The 27,226-nt window shown below is 42.6% G+C and overlaps 1 protein-coding gene and 1 pseudogene across 1 annotated transcript in view; one reads left to right on the top strand and one right to left on the bottom strand.

Annotated features, from left to right (window-relative positions):
- Positions 1-27,226, bottom strand: part of TET2 (tet methylcytosine dioxygenase 2) — a 97,527-nt gene that overhangs the window by 41,977 nt on the left and 28,324 nt on the right. The window lies entirely within an intron of this gene.
- On the top strand, positions 6,370-6,486 carry LOC136656742 (5S ribosomal RNA; annotated as a pseudogene).

Here is a 27,226-nt window from a genome sequence, read left to right as displayed (position 1 = left end):
GAGTTGCATTGCCCTTACCTTAGTGCTGGAAAGTTGGCTAGGATTGCGCCCTTAGTCAATTGCCGCCACCCCCCATCTTGGTATCTTCCACTATTTCTCCTTTAAGGCCCAATTTTCTAGAACTGTTGACTAGTTTCCATTTGTGCTCCGGACCATTTGGCAATCATGAACAGCACAACACAGAGAGAGGGCACAATCCTATCCAACTTTCCAGCACAATGCAGTGATGCCAACAGGGCAAACGTTTCATCCTGCGGTGGTGGTGGGCAGTCATGGAGACGCCCTCAAGTTAAGAGAATGTTTGTTCCCTTACCTCTGGACTGCATTGCAGCTGCATTGACACTAGAAAGTTGGATAGGATTAGGCCCCACTGACACAGAGTGTGTACTCTAGGCAATATTTTCAGTCACTGAATGTGGACAAACAATCTTTCTTGCAGGGTTGGTGTACTATAACAGGAATCAAATGTTAGTGATAATAGCATTTCATGTTCTCCTTTTCCTGACTGGCTAAAAATTCCTGACTGCCTTTGTAGAGCCTCTCTCATTGGGGGAGAAAACACTGGAGAAAAAAATACCTCCTTGGATGATATTTTGCCACTGGGTTTGTATTGTAGGGGAGGACGGTGATCAGAAGTAAAGCATTGACCTCATTTCCTCCCCCCCCCCCACTCTTCTCACAGTGGGGAAAGTTAACAAATGAACTTAGGATATTTCATGTCTACTCACTTTTCTCCACTTCTCTCTGAACACTGGTTGAGGTACATGGCCCAGTCCAAGTTCTCAGCTTTCAACAATCCTGGAAGTAAAGTATCTTCCGAACACATTAGGTGCAATACAGGCTGACCAGTATTATGGCTGCAGAAGAAGCATGCAGCTTGTATCCAATTCACTGCAGTAGCAGAGCCTAAGCTAGTTCTCTTTCTTTCTGGAACCTAAATTCTACAGCACAAGTTTTCATGTTTCCTTCTCTTATTTGCAGTCTAAATGTAGGCACAAGAATGCATCTTATATTCTTAGGTCCTTTTGGCAACCAAACTGCATGACAATGTTCATCCTCAGTAAACAAGTGACACCAAGTCCAAGGGGATCTGCATAGCTCACAGCATCGAATTTATACTCATGGGTGGTGCAACAGACAGGGTACTGACTGATATGGGCTGACAGTTGAACAAAAGAAGAGCCCAACTGGAGCAGACCAAAGGCTCATCTAGTCCAGCTTCCTGTATCTCACAATGGCTCATCAAGTGCTTCAAGTAGCACACAAGACATCAAGATACGATCTGCATCGTAGTGCCTTCCCCTGCATCTGGCATTCTGAGGTAGCCTACTTCTAAAATCAGCAGCTTCCACATACCTACCATGGCTTGTAACCCATGATGAATGTTTCCTCCAGAAATTTGTCTAATCCCCTCTGATCATTTGATAATCCCCCTAGGCAAGATGCCATCATCACTTCCTGTGACAGGAAGTTCCACAGACTAATTACACGCTGGATAAAGTAATATTTTCTTTTGTCTGTCCTAACTCTCTCAAAACTTAATTTTAGTGGATGTCCCCTGGTTTTGGTGTTATGTGAGAGTGTAAAGAGCATCTCTCTATCCACTTTATCGTTCCCGTGCATAATTTTGTATGTCTCAGTCATGTCCCCCCTCAGGCGTCTCTTTTCTAGAGCGATTTGTACAATGGCATTATAATATTAGCTGTTTTATTCTCAAAACTTTTTGAAATTATCCCAAGCATGGAATTAGCCTTCTTCACCACAGCTGCACATTGGGTTGATACTTTCACTGAGCTGTCCACCAGTATCACAAGATCTCTCTCCTGATCTGTCACAGACAGCTCAGAACCCATTAGCCTATATGTAAAGTTTTGATTCTTTGCCCCAATGTGCATAACTTTACATTTACTTACATTGAAACGCATCAGCCATTTTGCTGCCTATTCTCCCAATTTGGAGAGTTCCTTCTGGGGCTCTTCACAATCTCTTCTGGTCTTCACCACTCAAAAAAGTTTGGTGTCGTCCACAAACCTGGCCACCTTGCTGCTTAGCCTTGTCTCCAGGTCATTTATGAACAGGTTGAAAAGCACCGGTCCCAGGACAAATCCTTGGGGTACTCTGCTTTTCACGTCTCTCCATTGTGAAAGTGCCCATTGACATCCACTCTCTGCTTCCTGGTCCTCCACCAGTTCCTAATCCATGAAAGGACCTGCCCTCTAATTCCCTGACTGTGGAGTTTCCTCAGCAGCCTTTGAAGAAGGACCGTGTCAAATGCCTTCTGAAAGTCCAGATATATAATATCAACAGGTTCTCCTGCATCCATATGCCTGTTGACCTTTTCAAAGAATTCTAAAAGGTTTGTGAGCCAAGAGTTACCCTTACAGAAGCCATGCTGATTCTCCCTCAGCAAGGCTCGTTCATCTATGTGTTTTAAGATTCTATCTTTGATGAGATATTCCACCAACTTACCCAGAACAGATGTTAGACTGACTGGCCTTTAGTTTCGCAGGTCCCCTTTTCTTCCCTTTTTAAAGATCAGTGTTTCATTCACTATCCTCCAATCGTCTGGTACCATGGCTGTTTTAAGGGACAAGCTGCATATTTTAGTCAAAAGATCAGCTACTTTAGTCTTTAGTTCCTTAATAACTCTTGGGTAGATGCCATCTGGCCCCAGTGACTTATTGATTTTTAATTTGTCAATTAGATCTCACAGATAAGTCAAGGGCAGGTTTTGAGCCAAAAATCATGGAATTGTCAATATCCCTTATGTAAGTCGGGGGATAAACTTAGGGGGTGTCTGACTACAGTTTTGTCTGGTTTTACTCAAGGCCAGATCCTGAAAAATAACCTACCAGTAATTGTTACTTAAGAACTGTACAGTCTCTATTTATACTGCTAGCTGTGCATTCCTCAAAGTCTTTCTTGGCCTCCTGTGTCACCTTCTTACATTTCTTTTGCCACAGTTTATGTTCCTTTTTATTCTCCTCATTTGGACATGATTTCCATTTACAGAAGGAAGCTTCCTTGCCTTGTACAGCCTCTGTAACTTGGTTCATTAGCCATGCTGGCATCCTCCTAGACTTAGTTGAACTTCTTTGCAGTACACACTTCTGCTGTGTCTCTATCATCATTTTAAACAGCTTCCACACACTCTGGAGAGATTGGACCCTCTTCTCTTTCTTCCTAACTAGTCTCTTCATTTGAGGAATGTCTGCCATTTGGAAGTCAAGGGTTTTTGTGTCAGATTTGTTTGGCACTCTTTCCCTGACATGCATGGCAAATCTAATCGCAACACAGTCACTGTTCTCCAACGGCCCAGTAATGTTTACATCCCTAACCAGGTTCTGAGTACCACACAATACTAAATCCAGAGTCACCTGTCCTCTGGTGAGCTCCATGACTAATTGCTCTAAAGCACAGTTATTTAGCATCTCAAGAAATCCAGTTTCTCCTACATGACCAGAGCATGAATTGACCCAGTCAATGTGAGAATATCTCAAGTCTGCCTTGATTACAACCCTATCTTTCCTCAAGACCACCCTGATCTGTTTCTTAATTTCAAGGTCCCCTTCAGGTTTCTGGTCCGGAGGATGGTAGCACACCCCAGTATTACATCATTCCTCGAGCCTGGTAATTTAAGCAATTCTATGGTGGAGTCAGACCCGCCTTCAGCTTCTACTTTGCTGGATTCTACCCCTTCTTTAACATAGATGGCCACCCCACTGTCAGCACACTGCTATCTGTCCCTCCTATATAGTTTAAAGCCTGGGATTGCGGTTTCCCACTGGTTTTCTGTAGGCTGCAGCAAGTCCTCTGGAGATGACCGAAGCACAGAACCTGTCACCTTTGGAGGGCTTCAGTTGGGCCAAGATCAACGCATGTCTGGGGCGACCAGTGTTGAGCCAGATTCACGGATGGAAAGTCCACAGATAAACAGGCTCAACCTGTATTTTTGAAACTAAGGGTCCAATCCTATCCAACTTTCCAGTGCCAATGCAGCCATAATTCAGCCCTGAGGTAAGGGAACAAATGTTCCTTTACCTTGAGAGGCTTCCATGACTTGTGCAGTTATGAGATAAATGTTCCTTTACCTTGAGGTAAATGTTCCTTTACCTTGAGAGGCTTCCATGACACTGCAGGATGCAGTGCACACCCCATTGGCACAGCTGCACCAGTGCTGGAAAGTTGGATAGGATTGGGTCCTAAGTCAAGAAAAGAACATACAACAAAATGGGGCAACCTAAACATAAGAAAAATATACCAAATCTGGAGTAAAATATGTATATACTTTGTTTTTTTTTTACATGTTTGCCATATTATTCTTCTGTTAGTTTATGTAAAATGTTGTATTCCAAAGAAAAGAGAGCACAATTGGGCCCACACATTTATATTTGTAAATTTCTTTTAGAGTAACCCCTGCTTTGGATTCAAGATGAATTGAGCTTAATAAATGGTTTTAAGGAGGGCTGGAATCGGGTTTTGAAAGATGCTGTGGGGCAGGAGACAAAAGAGGGAGAAAAACTCTTCTGCATTTTTGCAAAAGAAGTAATTTTTAGGAGTGGAAGAGTGAAACTTATTGACATGCTTCCTGCAGCTGCCATTTCCCCTCCCCCTACATGTCCCTTGAAATGATGCTGTGTCATGATATAGTGTCATTCCTGGGTCATCTAGGGTAGCATCCACATCTGGAAGCTGCTGAAAGAAGACAGTGCTAGTTTCAAGTGCACCTTTTTCGAAGGAAAAAAAACTCATGTGTCAATACCTTTTCTTTCTTCTCTTCCCCATGTATTCAAAGAGTAAACTGTTTATCTTGTAACACTAGCCATTCAAATTTTAGAAGTAGCACATAGGGGAAAACACCTCCTACAAAATGTTAACAGATTCATCTATTTGTGTTATTCTGGTCATGATTAAAGTTCTTCTAATTGACTTTAAATTGCCCACTGCATGAAGATGGATGCACCTTTCAAAGCAACAGTGTTCTTATAATAAACATATATGGAAACTATCTCCACTTCTAAAAACACACTTCAAAATGTAGTATACTACAGCATTAGAAACTACTGTACTGAGCTAGTATTTGGATAAACATCAAATAGGACTGATCAAGGCTTCATTCTTGCACATGAAATAACTAATAATAATGATGAAACATTTTTAATTTCATAGCAAAAAGAGAAAAAAGCCTACAAGGAGAAGTAATTTTAGGAGATACCTAAATTATGCTATATGGTGATATCCCTCCACTTGAGCAGATTCATAGCTATTGATTTTAATTCTAGAATTTTAAGTTAGGATAAAGTTTTCCCCTCTTAGAAACAAGGCAATGAAGGCTTAGTTTCAAGCTTCAACTAGACAACATATTATCCACAAGAGGCTGACAAATCTTCCATCTATCCCTTTTTAGGGCCTATTTACTGCATTTTTATCCTGTTTTTCTTTCTGTCTTATATTCTTCCTTTCCATTTTCAATAAAATGTTCAAGGAAGCATATGTTGGGTTCCCAAGTGATCTGCCATCCAGGTGCTGACAAGTCCCAACACTACTTAGCTTCATAGAGGTTGCTGCGTTTTGTGCACCTTCAGATCAAAGTCCTGGCCCTAGGACTTGCTTTGCATTAATGCAACTTGCTTTGCATTAAGTCTTTTGTCTGCTTATCTCACGCAATTTTGAAAGAGTGACACTGGCCAGATACCACCATGCCACAAAAGTCACTCCAGCAACAGCCAGCTGAAGAAGCAAGAGTTACTGAGAAAACGGAAGGGAAAGAAGAAAAAGCTTATCGATGCTGTGATGCAATACGAAAGAGGCATATTTCATGTTTGCTGGATACAGGAAACAAGATTAACAGCAGTTGCTCCACTAACTCTTAGAGAACTGTTGCATCATGTTCTGTTGGGTTTATCTACTAGGGAGAGGCCACACAGTAGCAGACCAAAGAGACTCCTGCAATGAGAAGGCAGTTCAGGATAAACAGATCGATCCAAAGTGCTATTTTGCAGGAATCTGCTTCCCAGTGATATGATGGGAAATTTTATCTTTGTAGAACGATGTGTGCTTTAAGTTTCAGAAAACTCTTCCATCAACCAGAACTTTTTGCATTTCTGTTTGAACAACAGTTCTGTGGAAGGAGAAACCCTGCATGCTCTCATGTCAGCTTAGTTCCAAAAAGTTAAAATAAGAAGCATGAGCACCTATTTTTTTTATTTCCTGTCCTCTGAAGTCTGTACACTGAGCTGAAAGTGGGATTAGGGAAAACTTTTCATGAATGCTTTAAAGAAAGCACCCCTCTTTTGATGATTTTTCAAGATTATTCACAAATGGTACAGTCACTTCAGCACAGCAGCTGGGGAAGTTCAGGTTCCATTGCCCTGCAACTGTTACCCTGCACATGCCTGATCTCGTCTGATCTGGGAAGCTAAGCAGGGTCAGGCCTGGTTAGTACTTGGATGGGAGACCGCCTGGGAATGCCGGGTGCTGTAGGCTTATATCATAGTCTTTCGAGACTGAAGGTTGCCAACCATGCCAACCATGGTATCCCCATTCACAGTCAATTTAGATACAATGAGCATGCATGGGGAATAGAATCATGTGGCAGGCCCCAACTTTAACCTACACGTGTTCCGTTGGTTGCATGCAAAACCTATACAAGCATACATGTAAATATCTGTAACCCTGTAGGGTCTGTTCAAGCGGCCAAATGAATGCACTGTTATGTTCAGGGTTTGCCGCCTCCCCCCCGCCCCGCCCCCACATATCCATTGCATCCAAACTGACTGTAAGGTGTGCTGCTGATTACAGTGAGGGTGGGCATTCAGAGCAAGGCTAACTGCTTTGCTTGCTCCTAGGGACATGATCACAGAGATAACTCTGATTGTCTATATCAGTGGTGTTCAAACTTTTTGGCAGGAGGGCCACATCATCTCTCTGACACTGTGTTGGGGGCTGGGAATATGTAAACAAATTAATTTACATTAAAATTTGAATATATTTACATAAATGAACATATTAGAGATGGCACTTATATGAATGAATGAAGGTTTCACGGGAGCTCAAGGCTTATAAAAGACCTGTTTGCTGCTGCCGCCACTTCACAGACGTGAAACAGCAAGCAGTGGAGGGAGCCCTCGGCCTGAAGCTTGCGCAAGATGTCACAGTTGGCCCTCACACCGTGAGTAGTTGCATTGAGCCACCGCAGGCTCCAGCAAGTCTCCACAGGGTCAGAGGCTCACTGGAGACTGGGAGGCCCCTGTGGGCTGGATTGGGGGTCCCCGAAGGCTGCAAATGGTCCCCAGGCAGGGGTTTGGGCACCCCTGGTCTATATGGTATCATTTGTGCTCATGATAAAATTCCCGGTTGGCCAAGGATGATTCTAGGAAGGAGAAGCCTTAAAAAGAAACAAAAATTTAATACTAAAGCAGCAGAAGAAAGAGGAAATGGTGACTGCACACAGCTCCAAACAGCAAAACAAAATGCAAAGTTCTTTTTTTTTTTTTTGCCCCAGGAAATATTTTGGCTCCCTCTGAACATTTTACTCATTACTTTAACCGTGAGGCACAACCATAACTACAAATAAACTTTTTTCCTCCTAAAAATGGAATAAGATTCTCAATGTTTTGTCAGGTCTCCAGACTGACCTAGTGAACCTAATACTTTTCAGTTGCTCACTGAACTCATAAAAAGCTGGCAGGTGGCATCTCTTCCAAGGGGCTTTTATGAAACTGAAGCATTGCTGGTAATGAAGAGAGAAAGTGGGTAGTCGGAGACCTGGATCCGAACAAAGATGCAGATTGTTCCTCAATCCTTCTAATTAGTTTTTTCCAGTGGGGAAGATTCATGCAATTCTTTCTGAGGAAATCTATGGTTTTTACGCAGTTCTCTTTACCTCAATCCACAGTGAATAATCATCTTTGTGGTTTTTGCTCTGTTCCCCTCCCCTTCCTGGATAGAAACACACCCACAAAGCTCTAAATTCTGCACTGTTTTACAGTTAACATGCTGACTAAATATTGCTGCAGTCCCAGGGGATTTTCAATTATGTAAATGTCATTTCATTGAGATACACAGAAGCTGAATCTTCTTAACACTGAAGAAACCTGTGATCTTTGAAGTCTGGTAACACTGAGGGTGCAGTCCTAACCCCTTATGTCACTGCTTTCCAGCACTGGCATAGCGGTGCCAATGGGACATGTGCTGCATCCTGCAGTTGGATGTCACTCACAGAGGCCTCCTCAAAGAAAGGGAATGTTTGTTCCCTTACCTCACAGCTACATTGCCCTTATGTCAGCCCTGGAAAGCACTGATATAAGGGGTTAGGATTGCGCCCTGAATCCGTTTTCAGTCAGAAAACAAGGCTTTTCTTCCCAAGGCTTCTCTGTTAAGAAAAACCTGGAAGTACAGGCATCCCACGGTATCCGCGGGGCATATGTTCCTTTCTCCCCATGCAACCTGGAAACTGTGGAAAAGGCGGAACCCTATCTCCCTGCTACCTCTGTGCCCCCATGTCCCATTAACTTTATGTTGATGACCTTTACGTGAAAACATTTCTTGCTTTAAACCAGTGGTTTTCAGACTGGGGCATCACGACTGGCCTCTTCCCCCTTAAGGGGCGGGGGCAGGGAGGAGGGAACTCACCAGTCCCTGCAGCAGCCTGTTGGGGGCGTGGGGAGCCTTGTGCGAGTGTCTGCAGGGCTCCCCAGGTCATCAGAAGTGAAAGGGGAGCTATTGCACTCCACTTCCGCAAAACTGGACATCTGCTGCATTCTGCAGCTGGGTGGCACTCAGAGGCTTCCTCAAGGTAAGGGAATGTTTGTTCCCTTACCTTGGAGTTGCATTGCCCTTATGTCAGTGCTGGAAAGTGGGTTAGGATTGCTCCCTAAGTGACTGACCCAAGGTCACCCAGGAAGCTTCATGGCTCAGCGGGGATTTGAACCTGGATCTTCCAGGTCTAATTCCCAAATCACGACACTAACCAGGCTCTCCAATGCTAGTTCTAGGCCTGATTAGTGATAATTGTATACTATGTAGTCTTCATGAAATGGACAACCTCCTTCAGGTAAGTGAATGCTTACCTTAATTATTGTGCTCTGCATATTATTTTATTTCTTTTTTTTTTTTTTAGTGAATTTAACAGATTTCCACCAGCAAGTCCAATTAAAGCTTTAAGGCAAAATGAGATGAAATTGACAAGAGTAACTTCAGAACAAAGTGGGAGACATTGTCGAAGACCTCAAGACAGAATTGGCAGGCAGGCAAATAGAGACAGGCTTCTACACCAACATCAGCCACATCTGTAATCAGGTGAAATAGCAGTACTGTGTCAGCTCAGAAGCCATCAAAAGACTGAGGCTGAACTGTGATGGAAGCTCCAAAAAATGACTAAATATGTTTGACTAGTATGCCTGCAAAGCAGTGGGAAAGCAGTGGTTGGAGAAACATCATACTGATTCTCTCTTTCTGCGTGTGTTTCTTTTACACATTTTTGTACTGTAGATGGTTTTATAGCAATGCTGGTTGGCGGTTGTTTTTGTTTTGCAAGCCACTCTGAATCCATAAGAAGGGGTGTGTGTGTGTGTGTGTGTGTGTGTTGAGAGATGGAAATATAAATGCTGGGATAAATGTAAAGTTCTGCACTTGGGCAAAAACAACCAAAGACGCAGGTGTAAAATGAGAGATACATGGCTTGGCAGCACTACATGTGAGTGGGATCTTGGAATTGTGATGGATCACAGGATGAACATGAGTCAGCAGTGTGATGCAGTGTGACGCGGCTGCCAAGAAGGCAACTGCAATTTTAGCCTGCATTAACAAAACTATACCTTCTGAATCTCAAGAAGTTGTGGTCCCACTTTACTCCGCACAGGTTAGCCCCCACCTGGAGTACTGTGTCCAGTACTGGGCACTCCACTTTAAGAAAGATGCAGCCAAACTGGAGCAGGTTCAGAGGAGAGTGACAAGGATGATCAGGGGGCTGGAGGACAAGGTTGAGGGAACTGGGCATGTTCAGCCTGGAGAAGAGAAGACTGAGAGGGGATATGATAGCTCTCTTCAAATACTTAAAGGGCTGTCATATGGAAGAAGGAAATAATTTATTCTCCACTGTCTCTGAAAGTAGAACTAGAACCAATGGGTATGAACTGCAAGAGAAGAGATTTCGATTAGACATCAGGAAAAAATTCCTGATGGTCAGGGCAGTTCGGCAGTGGAACAGATTGCCGAGAGAGGTGGTGGACTCTCCCTCACTGGAGATATTCAAGCAGAGCCTCAACAAGCACCTGTTGGAGATGCTCTAAGAGAATTTCCTGCCTAAGGCAGGGGGTTGGACAAGATGACCTATTAGGCACCTTCCAACTCTATGATTCTATGATATATAATAAAATATCTTAGTAATGTATTCAAAATCTTTATGGATCCAGAGTTGCTTACAATATAAAAACAAATCTTTTTTTAAAAACACGCGCACACACAGAGAGAGAACAAAATGTTATAATATCCAAACTAAACCAGAAAAAGCCTGTCAAAAATTTTTTTTGACTGGTGATGGAAAACAGGTAGTGAAGAGAAATACTGGAGAGAGGGACTTCAAATGGAAGCACTTTCAAATTCTTTAACCTGAAGGTGATCAAGAAACACTGAAGATGTAAATCTCACTAGGGTTGATTTCTTCTGAGCAGGGAATCAAACCCAAATCCTGTTCAAAGACGGGTGTTTTTTTTGGTGTTTTTTTTTTTAACAGCGAACCATAACTGAATCCCAATCTAAAAACTCTTGATTATCTCAAACCAGAATTGAACCCCCAAACAGAAAAAGTGGTAACCCATTCAAAACCAGTTCAATAATGAATAAAGATAATCAGACACTTGAGAGATTCTTTTGAGGGGTGGTGAGAATTCGTCTCTGTTCCGGTTATATTTGGTAAACGTATTTTCCCAGTAAGCACTCTGAAAGGAAGAGGTAGAGGAACCAGAGAGATGGGGAGGTGGCAACTAAGACTGGAACTTCTCCTGGGGCTCAAGTAGAGATTTGACACCCACAAACTTCCATTGCCTTGCATCAAGGTCTTGTTTAAATCAGGGGTGCCCAAACCCCGGCCCGCGAGCCACTTGAGGCCCACGGTGGGTCCCCATAAGGCCCCCATGTGGGTATTTTCAATGGGCACACTGTCCACTGGAGACTCACCGGGGCCCGCGCTGACCCAATGCGTGAGCTCATGGTATGGCTTTCCCTCGCTGCTTGCAGCGAAGGAAAAACCAGCCCAGCAATGTGCACAGGGACTTTTATAGTCATAAAGTAACGCGAGACTTGCAGGTCTTGCATTACCTTATCGCTAAAAGCCCTTGTGCGCGCGCACGCTGGGCTGGTCTTTCCCTGCCAGGCTCCTGGGCAACATGCATGTGGAGCCTGAAGCAGCAGGGAGAGAGAGCGCCTGCACCTGCACGAGGGAGGTTGGGTGGGTGGGTGGCCAGGCAGGCAGATGCTTTGCCCGCAAGGCACGAGGGAGAATGGCGGAGCGAGTGCTTCGATGTCACCACCGCCACAAAGCAGCAGTGCGCGCCAGGGAGAGTGGGTGAGCAAAGCGTCACTGGCACGTGTCTCAGCAGAAATAGCAGCTGCCGCCACCCTTACCTGCCTGTCTCCCTCCCTACGTAACTTTGGTGCGCAACAGTGAGTCTCTATTAAAAAAAAACTTTATTTCTTTTTTTCCTGCTGCCTGCAACCTTTGCCCCCAGATCTGTGCTTCTGTGTGATTTTTAAACTGCTTGCTCTGTTGCTGTGACCATGTGGAATTTTCCTCTGATTCCCTTCCTCTCCCCCCTTTCCCTGGTTTAAAAATGTTGCACACGTGCCCTGCAGCGCCTACCTCTGTGATCTTTAAAGTGCTTGCTCCGTTGCTGTGCTCACGTGGGATCATCCTGTGTTCCCCTCCCCTCCTGGTTAAAAAGTTGCACACCTGCCCTGCAGTGCCTATTGCCTCTGAACAACTTTTGTCTCCCTGTGGCTTGGTCTGTATGTTTCACTGTGCAAGAAGTTTTGTGGCAAACTGTTCATAGTTCTCATGAGTATTATAAATAAGTTCAGTAAAATCCATTCATTCATATAAGGTCCATCTCTAATGTATTCATTTATGTAAATTTATTCAAATTAGAAATGCAAATTAATTTGTTTTTTTCCTGGAAACCCCCCCCCCCATACAATGTCAAAGAGATAACGTGGCCCTCCTGCCAAAATGTTTGAGCACCCCTGTTCTAGATGACGTCTTCTTTACCAAGGTTGGAAATTCCATATTTCCTTGGCACATCAAGTACTCCTGGCTCTCATTCATCTTGAACAGGGCATGTTCTTCCCTTTCTTGCTAAATTAGAAGAACACTGAATGAAGAGATGGAGTCCAAAGGAGTTGGGGGTAGGGGAAAGGATATTAAAACGAAAGACAGGCCGTGAGACTGAGTAGGTAAACGTGTGGGGGTGGATATTTAGTAGTTTTAACTTGATTAATTCAGTTATTGGGCGGGGCAACACTCCAGGTGGTGGGCGTGGTGATCTACCATCGCTCCGCCCCCACTGTTTTTTTGACTGTACCTTTTGATAAAATAAAGGTATTTCAACGCAGTTTATTTCATGGCATTCTGCATGAAATCATACAATGATTGATAAATAACATGATGATATTATTCTTACAAACTGTGACTTTAGTGATTTTGGTCACTAGTGGTGTCACCTCCCCAGGGTGTCAACTTACTAACACCTTATTGGAGTAGTTCTCAAACTTTTAGCACTGGGACCCACTTTTTATAATGACCGCCTGTCCAGGACCCACCATAAAGCAAATTAAAATAATTATAAATAAATTAAAGTAAAATAAATAAATAAGGGAAAGCCAGCCCTGTTCCACCAAGTGAATTTCCTTTGTAGCCTGCCTGCAATCACACCCGCCTCCTCACAAAAAAGAATCAGTAAAACTTTCACCCCTACCCAGTACCCAGTTCAATTTAAGTTCTTATATTTCAAGCATATCACTATCAGGACCCACCTGGCTTTACAAGTCTGAGAGCCCAGTCCTATGCTTGTCTACTCAGAAGTAAGTCCCATTATAGTCAGTGGGGCTTGCTCCCAGGAAAGTGTGGATAGGATTGCAGCCTAAAACAGAAAAATATTCAGCTTACCCTGTCAAGCCTCTGTTACATTCTTTTTAGGGGGGGGGGGGGCTGCCTTCTGGAGCATTTGCTGAGCTCTAGTTGCATCAAATCAGGACCATTCTGGTGGCCTCACATTTCCCTTTGCCTAAACTGCCCAGGAGTTAAGGCACATTTGCTTACTCATGAGTAAACACAACCATGTGGCTTAGTTTCACATTCCATAGGGCTCAATACATTTGCCAGCTTGGAGGGAGGGACCTCCTTCTCGGGTGTTTTTTGGGAGCTACGGTCATTGGATCAGGACCATTCTGGTGTCATTGGATTCCTCTTAGTTTGCCCTTTCCGACGCAGGTTCGCCTACTCGCGAGTAAACATGTGATTCTGCTCAGTTTCACTTTCCATAGGGCTCCATGCACTTTTTGTTCTCTTGTGTTTTGGCCATAACTTTTGAAAGAAAGGAGATATTTCGCTCTGGTTTTTTGTATTGCATTCAGCTGGAAATTCCGCATCCAACAGTATGTAACATGATGGTATTACTCCTAACCACCGCAATTTTAGCATGTTACGCCCCCCTGTGTGTGTCACCCCCCTTGCGTGTCACCTGGTGCAGCCGCACCCCCTAGCAACGCCACTGGTTCTTAGGCTTTAGTTACAACAGTTTTCCTAAGAGACAGTTCTGATGAGAGGGGCATTCATGGGAGTAATACCAAAGTTAGTAGGTTGTAGTTACTTTTAGGACCTTTGATAAAACCTTTGAACAAGATAACTGTGCATACAGAGCACATAACATACATAACAGAAGTGAAGCCAGGGCATGAACACACACTTGCTCCTATTCATTCTTCCTCACTTCTCTTTATTCTCTTCTTCACCAGCAAAATGTAAACTGTAAGCTACACAGGGCAAGTACCTTTCCTTTTTCTTATATCACTTTATAAAGGAGATAAAAATATGAATGTTACATTAAAACCTGTACTCTCCCCAATGCATTTATTACTGAAGCTTTAAGTAATTATACTCAGAAGTAGCATATGTTTCAAGTGCAATTTGATAAGTGCACTTGATAAGTGCATTCACAACATCCTTTGTAGTGCAGGTCTATTTTGGCAGGAGTCAGTGGCCTCAGAGCCTAGGAGAGGGGGTAAAGGGGGTAATTTGTACCCAGACCTAGGATCAGAAAGGGGGCCCAGAAATTTCCTGGGATCTTCCATTTCCCAATCTCACCCAGACTCACTGCCCACATGGGATGCTGGGGGCATTACCATGGGCACATGTTAGTGACTACTGCCACAAGCCATACACACCAGGCCCAGAAATGCAGACATTTCTTAACAATGTCACATCTCAGAGGAAACTGACCTGCCACAAGTCGCTCTTCAGCTTGTGGATTCGCTCCCTACTGAAGGAGTGCAGAGGAGCTCAGCGACACAGCTGTGGTACTGCAGCTGCTGCAGAAGTCAGTTTTGGTGTACACAGGACACTTTCCCATCTAGTGTGATTCTAAATACGATGATGCTAATTTTCCACATGAATTTCTATATTTAAAAGATTTTAGAGAGGAGTGTTTGGTCTTCCATATATATAAAACCAGGGAAAACCAGATCCTCTGCCTATTTTGCTTCTCCGTTTGCACATGGCATCACAATTAACAGTGGCATGTAAGAGTCTGAAAGTGCATAGCTGTGACTGTGCAAGTGCAGCATTTACTTTAAAAACCTCAGGCTCACATTTCTGACTACTGCCAGTGCCTCAAAGAGAGAAACACACAAGAATCTGTACCAAAGCAATGAGGGACAAATGGAAAGAAGAACTAAGACAAAGTGTGACAAAAGACACGACAGCAGACATGACCTACATGAGAAACGAGTGCAGTCTTCAGCACAACCCACCAGTAAGTTCTCTTGTGCAAGCTTCATTGTCATTGAAATGAGGGAGAGATACCCAAGAGGAGGGTTTGTGCAGAAAATTTTGTTAACAGATTGCACCCAGGGTCATGTAGTCTTTATTTATTTTTAAATAATTTAATCCTGCCTCTTCCCTCCCCAAGAGGGAGTGCTCAACGCAGCTTACAAAGATGTTAATAACTAGAATTAGAGAGCTGGTATAGCATAGGGGCTAAGGCTGTAGTCCTATATACACACAAATAGTAGTAGGTGCTATTAAACTAAATGGGATTTACTCCTGAGCAGACAGGAATTGGATTGACTTGTATGAGACTGTGGCCGCAATCTTAACCCATTTTCCAGCACTGACATAAGGGTAATGCAACTCCGAGGTAAGGGAACAAACATTCCCTTACTTTGAGGAGGCCTCCGTGAGTGCCACCCAACTGCAGAATGTAGCACACCTCCCATTGTCACTGCTATGCCAGTGCTGGAAAGTGGGTTAGGATTGCACCCTGAGTCAAAAATCAGGAAGTCTATAGACTAGCAGTTCCCAAACTCTGTGGGAGAGTTTGGAAAGCTGTGTGTGCGGGGCAGAGGGGGGTGGTGGTGATGCAATCACCACAACTGCACCACTACTGGGGCTGAAGGGGGTTTTTTAGACTTGCCTAAGCCGGCACCTGTCTCCAGGGGTCACTGGGAGCCACACAGACCCCTATGTAGGGCTCCCTGCACCTCAGAAAAGTTGAAAATGGCTATTGCGACCCACTTCCAGTTTGCTATTGAGAAACTGGAAGTGGGTCACAATAGCTATTTTTAACTTTTAAGGAAGCCCTGCATCCACTCGCCCCGCATCTTAAGAGCCCACTACAGTGGGATACACTATGGTGTTGCCTTCCTTTAAAAGATGGCATACATGAATTACAATTTGCATGTGCAAACAGAATGTATTCCCACAATGGGTTGTTTATGCATGGTGTATATTTTCATATCCAACTGCCAATCAAGTTCTTATTGAAACAGAGCAACGGAAATTCACTGAGGAGCAGTTTGGTTTAAAGAGCGGTAGTTTGTTGAGCAATATAAGTATCCATATAGCTTGAGTACAATGGGAGGATCTCTGAAGTGGTCAAGGAAAATTTTGGGGAAAGACCAGTGTGAAAAGACACAGTGTTTTGGTCTTCCTTCAAGCCAGCATTAAACCTTCTGAATGATAGACTGAGTGTGGTTTTATGTTTCCTGTGGTTTATTTTAGAGCAAGACTTAAATCCAGATGCAGTGACCACTGTAGTCACTAACAGTCCAAAAACACCTTCTAGAAAAAGCATCTAGGATACAGCAAGAAAACTGGAAAATAAACACAACAGGCTGGTTGTCCCTCCCCTCCCCCCACGTACGTGTATGAATGACTACATTATGCTCTCTCCCTTCAAACAAAGACAGCTCATGCAGCAGCCTACTACACCACTGTGGCAGCCTCAGTTTTGGCACTTTCAATTCTCTGTTCGCTGTAGACAGAAATAGAACAAAAAAAAAAAAAAAGAGGCAGCAGCCATAGCATTTGACTACACTTCCCCAACCAAGAAAATAACTGCAGTGTAGTTGTGTGCAAGAAAACCATTGAAGTGTAGTGTGGCTCCAGACCTGGTGATCTCTGCTTTAAAAAAATAAAAATGCACAGAGGAAGCTACAAGAATAGTCGCATTAGCCTTGTTTTGCAGAAACAGAGGGAACAGTTTTGGTAATTGTAGGCAGTTAAGAGCAAAGTAAAAGTGAATGAGAGGCTCAGAAAATACAGGAAGAGCAGAAAGCAGGCAACTGCACCCTTATTATTTACAAGGCTAGCTCGGTCATAAGAAAGACCAGGGTCTGTCAGCAATAATACATTCATTCTCAGGTTAATAGTTTCCTCAAAACAGAAAGATGCCAGAAACAGTGTGTGAATAATATGGACAGTTAACTTTCTATGCAGTTACCTCTGCACTGCATTCTGTCCTCACACAAGGGTTTAAAGGGAATTCTTCTCTTTAAACTTGAAATGCTGTATGAGTTTGAAGCAAGGGGGTAGCAAAGTGTTTCTTTGCTATGTGGGGTTTAATATTCAAAGGAACATATTCCCTTTAAACTTAAAAACCAAGCAAGGGCAAAGTGCAGGGAGGCAAGTGTGCAAACTGATTTTCACTTGCTTTGAGTGGGGAGTGGATCAGCACAACTTGTATCCACAGTGGGCTGGAGGAAGGTGGTGGCAGACTCAAAGGGAAAGACGTACCAAATCCACCAACCGTTTGCTCCCCCCCCCAATGTCCACTACAGGTGCAGGCCACATCGGTTTGCTTCATGGCAGAGCCAGCCACGGAGTAGCATTCTGAACTCAAGAAGAATGGGCCAGTTAACTCTCTTTTACGCTTATGAAAAACCGTTTTGTCAAAGAGGTTGAAATTTCTTCATTCTCTTTATATGGAACTTTTTTTTTTTTTTTGCTTCAAGCAAAATATTTTATGTGCAGCTAAATCTTACTACTGGAAGCCAAAGACAATGATTGAAGAAAGCAAAATACGTATTTCCCTTCCCAAGCGAGGAATGGAAATTTAGACGTTCTCTTTTGGATTTTATTATAAATATCAGCGAGGAAGTAGAGCACCTCCTACCACCAGCAGAATCTGAATGTGTGTGTCACACATCAAAAGGTCAGCCAGGTGACAAACCTAGAGTACGAGATGACTCAGGATTACCCGCCTGGCTTCAAACCAGGGGATGTTGGCGGTATCAAGAGTGGTTCCTGCCAATTCATGCCACACAGTGTTTGCCTCATGTTAACTTTAACTCTATTCACAGATAAGGCTATTGCACCATCTCTGAAGAGACTTTCTGGCTCAATAATTCTGTCATAGAGGTGACCCAGACACATTTAAAAGGGGATTGAAAAGCATTTAAAATATTGTTATTGTACTTCTGATTTATACTCCTTAAGTCTCTTTGCTTTGAAATGACTACTAGAAAATATCGTCTAAGCAACAGCATTTAGGTCAAATACGTCATTCCTTTGCAATGTTCTCTACACTGGTTTCCCATCATTTCTTGTCTTCACTTTAAGCACTTTAAGCATCTTCTACTTATTTTTAATCTATGGTCACGGGTATATGAGGGTACACCCCCATCTATGAGGATACACGCCCACTCCCTCTACACACACACAGTGGAGTCATATCAAGTATATGCACTCCACAAAAAGAGAGAGAGAGAGAGAGAGAGAGAGAGAGACTGTTTAAATAAGAGCAGGCTATTCCACCTGCCATTCCAACTCAATAAGTGCATACCCAGAACGAATGTGAGATATGAATCTGCTGTCACTCTTAGTTTCTATGTGCTTCCCATCTAGTTCTTAAAGAGACAGCATGTATTTTTCATACAATAATGCCCCTAAAAATGCAAATATTGTAAAGATTTTCAAGGATCATTTTGAGTATATGCAATTTTCATTTTATACCTAGACTTTACAACCTGACCCCTAAGATACATGCAGCAACTAAACCTAAGATGTAAACCTAAGATACATACAACAACTCCACTGTGCATACACACACTTCCTCAGACCTTTGCATTAAGGAATACAACTGCAGTTTTCAAACTTTCCAGGAGTTTGAAAACCGCAGTAAGTGTTTGCAGGGGAGGGGAGGGAGGCAGCGGGGGGAGGGGAAGGCAGTGAGAAGGCCTTCTCAGGAGGGCTGCAGGGACTGGGATGCACTGATCAGTCCCTGCAGCATCTGTCCTGGGGTGTGAGGAGCCCTGTGTGAGTGCCTGCAGGGCTCCCCAGGCTTCTAAAAGTGAAAGTGGAGCGATCACACTCCACTTCCGGTTTTGCGGGAATGCAGCGTGATCACTCACTTTCAGGCTGGGGCATCGCAACACCCCAGGTTGAATACCACTGGAGTACATTCTTGTTCCTACAATTCCCGTTTCTGTTCTTTGCCCACACTCCACTTCCCATGCAGCTTGTATTCACTTTAACTTCAAGTGGGAGAGTAAAGTGTGCCTGTTCATTCCAACTCTCCTCCCCTTTTACGTTACTTTTTCTTCCTCTCTAATCTGTTTTGCCTTCTGGGTTGGTGCGCTGAAGGAGATGGGATAGCAGAATTGGCAGACTGGAGAGGGTGCTCCACATGCACCCACTGCCCTCCCCACCTTTCCCCTCTATTCTGCTGTCTTGGCTGGCCACCCAGCCCGCAACAATACCCACTGCTGCTGTTTCTCATCTTCCTGCCATTCCCCCATTTTAAAAAGAAAGGGCCTGGGGAGCAGAGGATGAAGTGGGGATAGGAAAGTGGCAGCCTAGAGATGCTGTGGGGCACAGGAAATTGCATTGTGGGAGGTAGCCATTTCCTACAGATCAGGGCAGGGCTGCACTAAAGTTGACCCTACTTGTTTTTATTCTTAATTTGTAAACTGTGGGCAGGCTGCTTTCCCCCCATTTCTCGTACTATTTAGGAATTTCAAACATTTTAAATAATATTCATGTGCAGTTTTTTTTTAAGGATAACAATATTAATGCTTAAGAGCTTTTAGCTGCTGCTGTGGTAATTTTATGGAAAAATAAGTTAGTATAAAGCACATTATCTGAGCTAGAATGTTGTCTGATTCAGATCAGTCTATCCACTGGACATACGCTTGAGTGAATCTACATCACTTCTAGATTTGCACAACTTGGATCAGTATCTGAAACACAATCCTAAGAGTAACCGATGCACACATTTCTTCAAAGTCAGATGAAACGGGCTGCAGGCTACTTTATTACACAGTGGTCTGGATGAAAGAGCTTGCCAAGTTCAAGGGAGGACAAGACATAAAACGTGTCATGACTAAAATGGTAAATGAGGTCATGTGTTAACAGGCAGTCAACACTTAAATAAATCAACCTTTGGAACACATGCAGAGAAGAGACTTCTTGTTATAAGAGCCAATTCCAGGACAAGAAAATTCATTCGTTGTAAGAACTTGAGCAGTCTGGTCCAAAGGGCTGTAATTACAGGTAAGCAGGACTGGACCTAGTTAGTCACTGGATGGGAGACTTGGCTTTCATGATGGAAGACAGGTGGAATATAAATGTAATAATAAATAAGAACCTTAAAAGTAATCGAGAGATTGCCAGATTCCTTTATATTCACAAGAACAGGAGCGGATGGTTTTACTGGAAAATGCATGCCTTGCCCCAATTAAAACAATGAATGATGTCTATAGGGGAAAAAAATCAGTTGTGAAAAGAGATCTGTGCTCTCCTTTCAGTATCATTTACATCACACAGTTTTGGGCAGCTGTTTGCTATTACACATCTCTACTTGGCAGTATTACAAGGACTGCACAGGTACAAATCTGAACTCTCTTACCCCCCCATGTGTATCTCCAACAGGTCACAACAAAGTCACTGCAAGGTCAGCTTCAGAAAAAAAAACCCTCAAATTACAGTTTCAAGCAACACAAATGGCACACATGAACACAGACTCCCCACCCCCCAAGTTTTTATTCTGGGACATCTGGTTTTAAGTATACAGATTAGGCACATATAGTTCAATGTTGAAATGCAGTGTAAGGACTTCAGGAAATGTTTTAAGGTACAATTGTATGCCCCCTAATTAAGAAATACAAGTACAGCAGGAGGACACAGATGAGAAGATATGATGCACAGGTAAGAACAGAAGCCTTCTTAACAAGGAATTTATACCAAGAATTGAAACTCCATTCGTGTGCTGCACTTATTCACTCATTGACACTGCATAGCACCTTGTCCAGCCCTTGTATCTAGTCAAAAGAATTATGAAAAATAACCAACCATCTGTAAATAAGGTTTAATTTACATAATTAAGAGCCCAATCCTATGTAAGCTTACTCAGAAGTCCTATTATAACCCAAGAGCTTAATCCAAGGTAGTGAAGATAGGATTGCAGCCTTACACTGCATGAATTCAAAGTACCTAAGCACAGAACTTTGATTTTTTTAAATGCCAATCATAAAGACCCTCAACTTAGTTTCCAGACAGTATATTACTCAAAACCAGGGGTGCTCAATAGGTGGATCACGATCTACCAGTAGATCGCGAGGCAAAATGAGTAGATCGTGGAGTGCTGAGCCCCCCCTTCAGGTGCCTCTGGGAGGAAACGCCGGGAGTAAGGCCCATTGTACTTAATGGGGCTTACTCCCAGGTAAGTGTGGCTAGGATTGCAGCCTCACAGCCTAATCCTAGGCATGTCTACTTAGGAGTAAGTCCTGTTATACTCAGTGGGGCTCCAGGTACACCAACATACATTGTACACATAAATGTTATGTTATGATGGCGCGAACATTGTAAAAAAAACTCTGGTAGATCTCTGGGCCTTGCTGGGTTTCAAAGTAGCTCTCGAGCCAAAAAAGTGTGAGCACCCCTGCTCAAAACCATCTTGATGTCAGAAGCATCTTATATTTCTGACTTGAAATACTGACATAAATATCCCCCTTTTACAAGTCAGAATCTCAGGTCAAACCTGGGATCACCCAGCATATCCCTTCCTTCAGCAGAGAAAGGGTGCTATTGCTGAGTGAATAGAAAGGAAGTACCGGCATACTAGTTTCTCCTGCCAAGCATTCAGAGATGCCTCCCACCTCCTGTGATTCAGAACCTGGGGTAGTCCCTCTCTTACTGAATGAAAAGGCTTCAGTTTCTTCATCCTGTCTCTCAGAATGGGTGCAGCACTAAGCTCTTTTGAAAAATCCAGATTTATTTGCAAGCGAACTGACTTCTTTTTGTGATCCAACTGATACACGGTAGGATGTTTTTACAGTAGACAAGATTAACCTCTTGCCCGGAACAGAGCTGAATGAGGTCATTGGGTCAACCTTGTTTGAAAGCATATATATCATATGATGTGTAATTTACAGCAGAACAAAATGGAACGAACTGGAGTGAAATATCTCCTTTCTATCAAATGTTATGGCCAAAAATCCAGAAAACAAAAATTAAATGTCTTATGTAACAAAAAGATTTCCTTAACTCAAAACAGACCAATGAGACTGATTGGCAATTTGAACAATGAGATATTATTATGACACAGCATGGAACCAATAAGGTGTTAGTAAGGTGACACCCTGGGGAGTGACACCGCTAGTGACCAAAATTGTGGAAATCATGGTTTTTAGGAATATTACCATCATGTTCTATATCATTTGATGTATAATTTAGTGCAGAATGTAATGAAACAAACCACATTGGAATATCAGTGTATTATCAAAAGTTACAGCCCAATAGCTAGAAAAAGACAACACAACTAATTTATGTAACAAAGTGGATTTCCTTAGCTCAAAACTGACCAATGAGTCTGAGTTCTGAGAGCTAATGAGGTGTTATTATTATGACTCAGCATGGAACCAATAAGATGCTATTATGAGTCAGCTCTCTCTTCCATGTATCAGACTCAAACTCCTATTCAGTTATGCGAGTCTCAAGTTGGCCACAGTTTTTTAGTTGGTTACTGATTGGTTGAGTAACCTGTACTGTTCTATAGTAAACGAAATTAGTAAAGTTCATGGGGGTGACACCATGAGTTACCAGACCAAGTGACACAAACCGTAGTGATGCCACTGGTGGGAAAGTTGGATGTTAGTCGCTGGCTTAGATAACTTTGAAAGTGGATTCTAAACATTCATGGTGGACTATAGTCTATCAGTGGTTATTAACCATGATGGCTACATTAAACCCCTGGATACAGGGGCAGTATGTCACTGAGTACTATGTGCAGGGAAGCAATAGCAGGGGAAGGCGCCAATGTTTATCCACTGCTTGTGAAGAAATATTCATTGCATTTATTTCTCACCATTATTATTATTCATTTCATGTCATGACTATTACTCTCTCAGCCTCACCTACCTCACAGGGTTGTTGGGAAGATAAAAGAAAGTTTTATCAAACTTTATCAAAAATTTATGGTCCCCAGGTGTCCAATGACCTAGCTACGCGATTGGCCATGAATATAGCTGTCATGATGAAAGGTATTCACCAGTACATTTACACTAGTATTATACAGCTAAATTGTTGTATCCTGGAAAACTGTACCAGGTGACACCTCCATGTGTGTAAACTGGCTCTTACCACAGGGCAAAGGAAACATTGGGTTAGTCAAATCTCTGTGGACCAAGAGAAGAGTAAACCTTTGATAAAGCTATTGTTGAATTTTCAGGGGGTGCCCCCTGAAGATGGCTTTACCTGAATAGCTACTACTTTACTAAGCAGCACATTGTAAACACCAATTTGATTCTTCTTTTCCATCAAAAGGTTTAAACAAAGGTGAACATTTTATTCTTTGTAGTGCGTAATTGGGATGCATGAGCCAACTTTCTATTCCAAACAAAATCTGTAAACGCCTCTTTGACAAGACCACTTTCATATGATCCTGATTTCATATCCTGCTTTGTCCTGAGTTTGGATAACTCACCTCTGGTTTAACAAATATGGATTGCTTCATCATAGCTCTACTCTAGTTGAGAAGGAAAGGGGAGAGGACTTTTTCTTGTGTGTTCATTATCTAACAAACTATGGCCTGAACTGGACTGGCTTGCAGCCATGGTTAGTTTTCCTATAAGCAGTCTCAGTGATATATGTATCAAAAATTATCTTCTGATTTGAGTGAAAAATGATTTTATACATTTGTAGCAAAGTTCTTATGTGCCTCTGAGTGTGCCTAGATTAGCATTTTTCAACCAATATGCTGTGGCAAATTGGTGTGCCACGGATGGTCCACAGGTGTGTCATGGGAGTTTGGGGAGGGTCATTTATTATTAGGGCAGTGCTTCTCAAACATTTAGTACTGGGACCCACTTTTTATCTGTCAGAATCTGTCAGGACCCACCGGAAGTGATGTCATGACTGGAAGTCCATCATCCCCAAGCAGGAAATTTTTTTTTAACAATCCTAGGCTGCAATCCTTCCCACACTTACCCAAGAGTAAGTCCCATTAGTATCATTGTTAAAATAATATACATAGCACCTTGTTAAAAGTACAGGTCTGTAACATTTTCCCAAATGCAGTCACATACTATGGTAGCATCAAATCTAATATATTAAAAATAAAATATTGAAATAAATGGGGACCCACCTGAAATTGGCTCACGACCCACCCAGTGGGTCCCAACCCACAGTTTGAGAAACACTGTATTAGGGTAATTGGGGGATTTGAGCCCCCTACCAGCAGCATGGTGTGACTTGACAATTTTAGCATCTTGTCAGTGCCGTGGGATGAAAAAAGGTTGAAGTTTGCTGGTCTAGATGGTATGGACAACAAGACAACAACAACAACAACAACAACAACAGTATTTATATACCGCTTTTCAACAAAAAGTTCACAAAGCGGTTTACAGAGAAAATCAAATATCTAATGGCTCCCTGTCCCAAAAGGGCTCACAATCTAAAAAGATGCAAAGGAATACCAGCAGACAGCCACTAGAACAGACAGTGCTGGGGTGAGGTGGGCCAGTTACTCTCCCACTGCTAAATAAAAGAGGAGCACCCACTTGAAAAAGTGCCTCTTACCCAGTTAGCAGGGTTCAAAATACTTTCAGTTCTCAGAGAACTCAAGAATACATTGACCTCTCTAAGAACTGGCAGGAAGTGACATAAAGAATATAACATGCAACCTATTTAGGGTTCTACAGAAGAAGCCACACACTGAATGTGCCTACACAATAACTGGGACACAGTGTAGACCTTTCACTACACCCCATTGCAAGACTTGAAGATTCCCAATAATCACTAATGGCACAACCAAAGTGCACTACAGTAATTGCTGTAAAAAATAAGAATTGCAGCCCAAGGAAACCCAAAATTCAGAGATCTGTTTACATTATGCAAACCAAACCTTTTCAAAGTATTTGTATAAGTTATTTTGCTTTCACAGGGAGGAAAGAGTTATTCAGGACAATGTCACCACTGAGAATCTTTCCCTCTGCACCACCTAACATTTCACCATATGTACTCTTCCTTCTTTTTAAGCACTTTTGCTATACAGATATTCATTTATCCATATTGCACCTATTAATACTAGCCCGCTTTATTCATAACAAGGTTTCTGATGTAAAGCCCAGGAGTGGTGGACCAAGTCTCTTATGGAGGCATGTCTACCTCTCATTTTACCCAATGGGCATACCTTCTCTGTGCTTTCAGCTTTGGTGACAGAGAAAGGGACAAATTTGCTTCAGGTGTGCAGGGAGTTCCATGAGGTTGGACTGAATTTTGGATTACTCCTTCTGGTTGGACAGAGGCCTAGAAGCACCCCCTTCTCAGGAGGGTATTAGGGGATTCAGGATTCTCAGAGTTCTAAGCATGGCTGGGGAAGAGGCAGTTCTCCCGTGTGAAATGCATTGCCCCATGGATTGTGTATCCCCACATTTTCAAGGCATGTGCATTAAACACTCCCTTTTACAGAGTAACTGCTTTAATGCTGTGTTTCTACTTCGAATATGGGTCCTAAAGAATAGAAGATGATAAAAAACCATGGGAAAAGTGGGAAAACAGGTAAACATAAGAGGGTTCCTCATAGTTTGCAACTAAAGCTTGAAGTCTAAACTTCATTATGAGATGCTAAAATTTTTGAAATATTTTCTTTGTAACTTTAACACTTTATTGATGCTGTATAACACTGTTAGTAATTCATTCTATCATGGCACACAACTTTTTCCTTATGCTGTTAGGCATTTAGGGTGATTTTGGGGTGACCTCGGAATGGCTTTGGAGTAAGTTAGAATTTTTTATATTGAAATTAATGTCATAATTGTACTTGTTACCCAGATATTTACTATAAGGACTGTTTCCAAAACAGGATTAGGTATATATAAAGGGGGAAAGGTCTACTTTCAAAAGCCTACTTCTGAAGTATTAAGAGTTAGAAAGTTGTATCTCTACAAAACCAAAAGTCGAGCTAACCATGATCTTGAGTTCTGCTCTACATACCAGTTTCTATGCTTTTGTAACATGACTGTGGATGAAATAGACTACACACACAGTCCTGGTTGCAATTTTCAGGCTTTGAGGTTATGGTGTTTTTTTCCATAAATGGTGGTTAACATATCTGAACTGGGGAGAGGGAGGGATTGCACTCCATCGCAAGGTGGAATTGGCCAGAAGCACCACTGACCTCTGCTGCAACCAGAAGGTTCTGGCAGAGTCAGAGATTCACAAGCATACAATGTGCGAAAACCACATTAGCCAGGGGAGGATGAATATCATTTATGTTCTGTGCTCATGTGGTTACAAGGAATGCTATTATTAACCTAGCCCCTCACCACAGTCTCTCATTGGTGAAGATAAGCACAGATCCAATTCACAAGTGGTCGCTTGTGAACCCCAAGCACCTTAGTGACTCAAGCTAGGACAGATTCAAATGTCAAAGAGAGAACCCCAAAATGTGATTCTGTATTCAGACTGATTACGACATCCCAATATTTGTTTTTCGGAGATGTCTATACCATCTTTCCCCAGACAACAAGCTGGATGTTCAAGGCAGTTTACATGTAATATTAAAACATACATAAAACAGATAAAAACAATACTTAAAACCTCAGTGGGATAAGCAGATTAAAATATCAAACATCAAGCAAAAACCAGACAAAAAACAAATACAGGCAGTTCTATCAAGAATTTGGCAAACTGAATGAAGATAACCTCCAAGAACTCAGGACATTGTTCGCAAAGCCATTCACGTGCCAGAATACTTCTGTCAGATGGCACTCCACAGATTCAATGGCACTCATTTCCTTGGTGCCAGCACTACAATGGCACACTCTCTTAGTGCAACAGAATATTGGCTTGGTTTAATCATAAGAATTTCCATTTTATATTCCAGGTAAGCCAAGAAGAGCCATGCTAATGAAATTAAAAGATTATGATTCAAAGTCACCATGTATTTGCCATTTGAAAATCTCTGCCTGCCCCTTATCCAACAGGGCTTGGGTGCTGCTTTCCAATTCTAGCAAGAGAGCTGGCCACAATCTCTTGTGGAAGGCAGGGCAAAGCCAGATGAGTTGGCAAAGAGTCTCAGGATCATGGCTACTTCAGCAGGAGGCCTCAGCAGCTTTTTAGGAGGCCAGGACATCACAAAAGCCTCTGGGGGTTGAAAGGTCCCAAAGTAGGGTAAATAGGCTAAAAATAAGGGGAAATTATGAGTTTTAACAACATGTCTGCCAGTCCAATCAA

Source organism: Tiliqua scincoides, chromosome 6 (genome assembly GCF_035046505.1).
Source record: "Tiliqua scincoides isolate rTilSci1 chromosome 6, rTilSci1.hap2, whole genome shotgun sequence".
NCBI classification, from domain to species: Eukaryota; Metazoa; Chordata; class Lepidosauria; order Squamata; family Scincidae; genus Tiliqua; species Tiliqua scincoides.
This window is presented reverse-complemented; position numbering and strand designations above follow the sequence as displayed.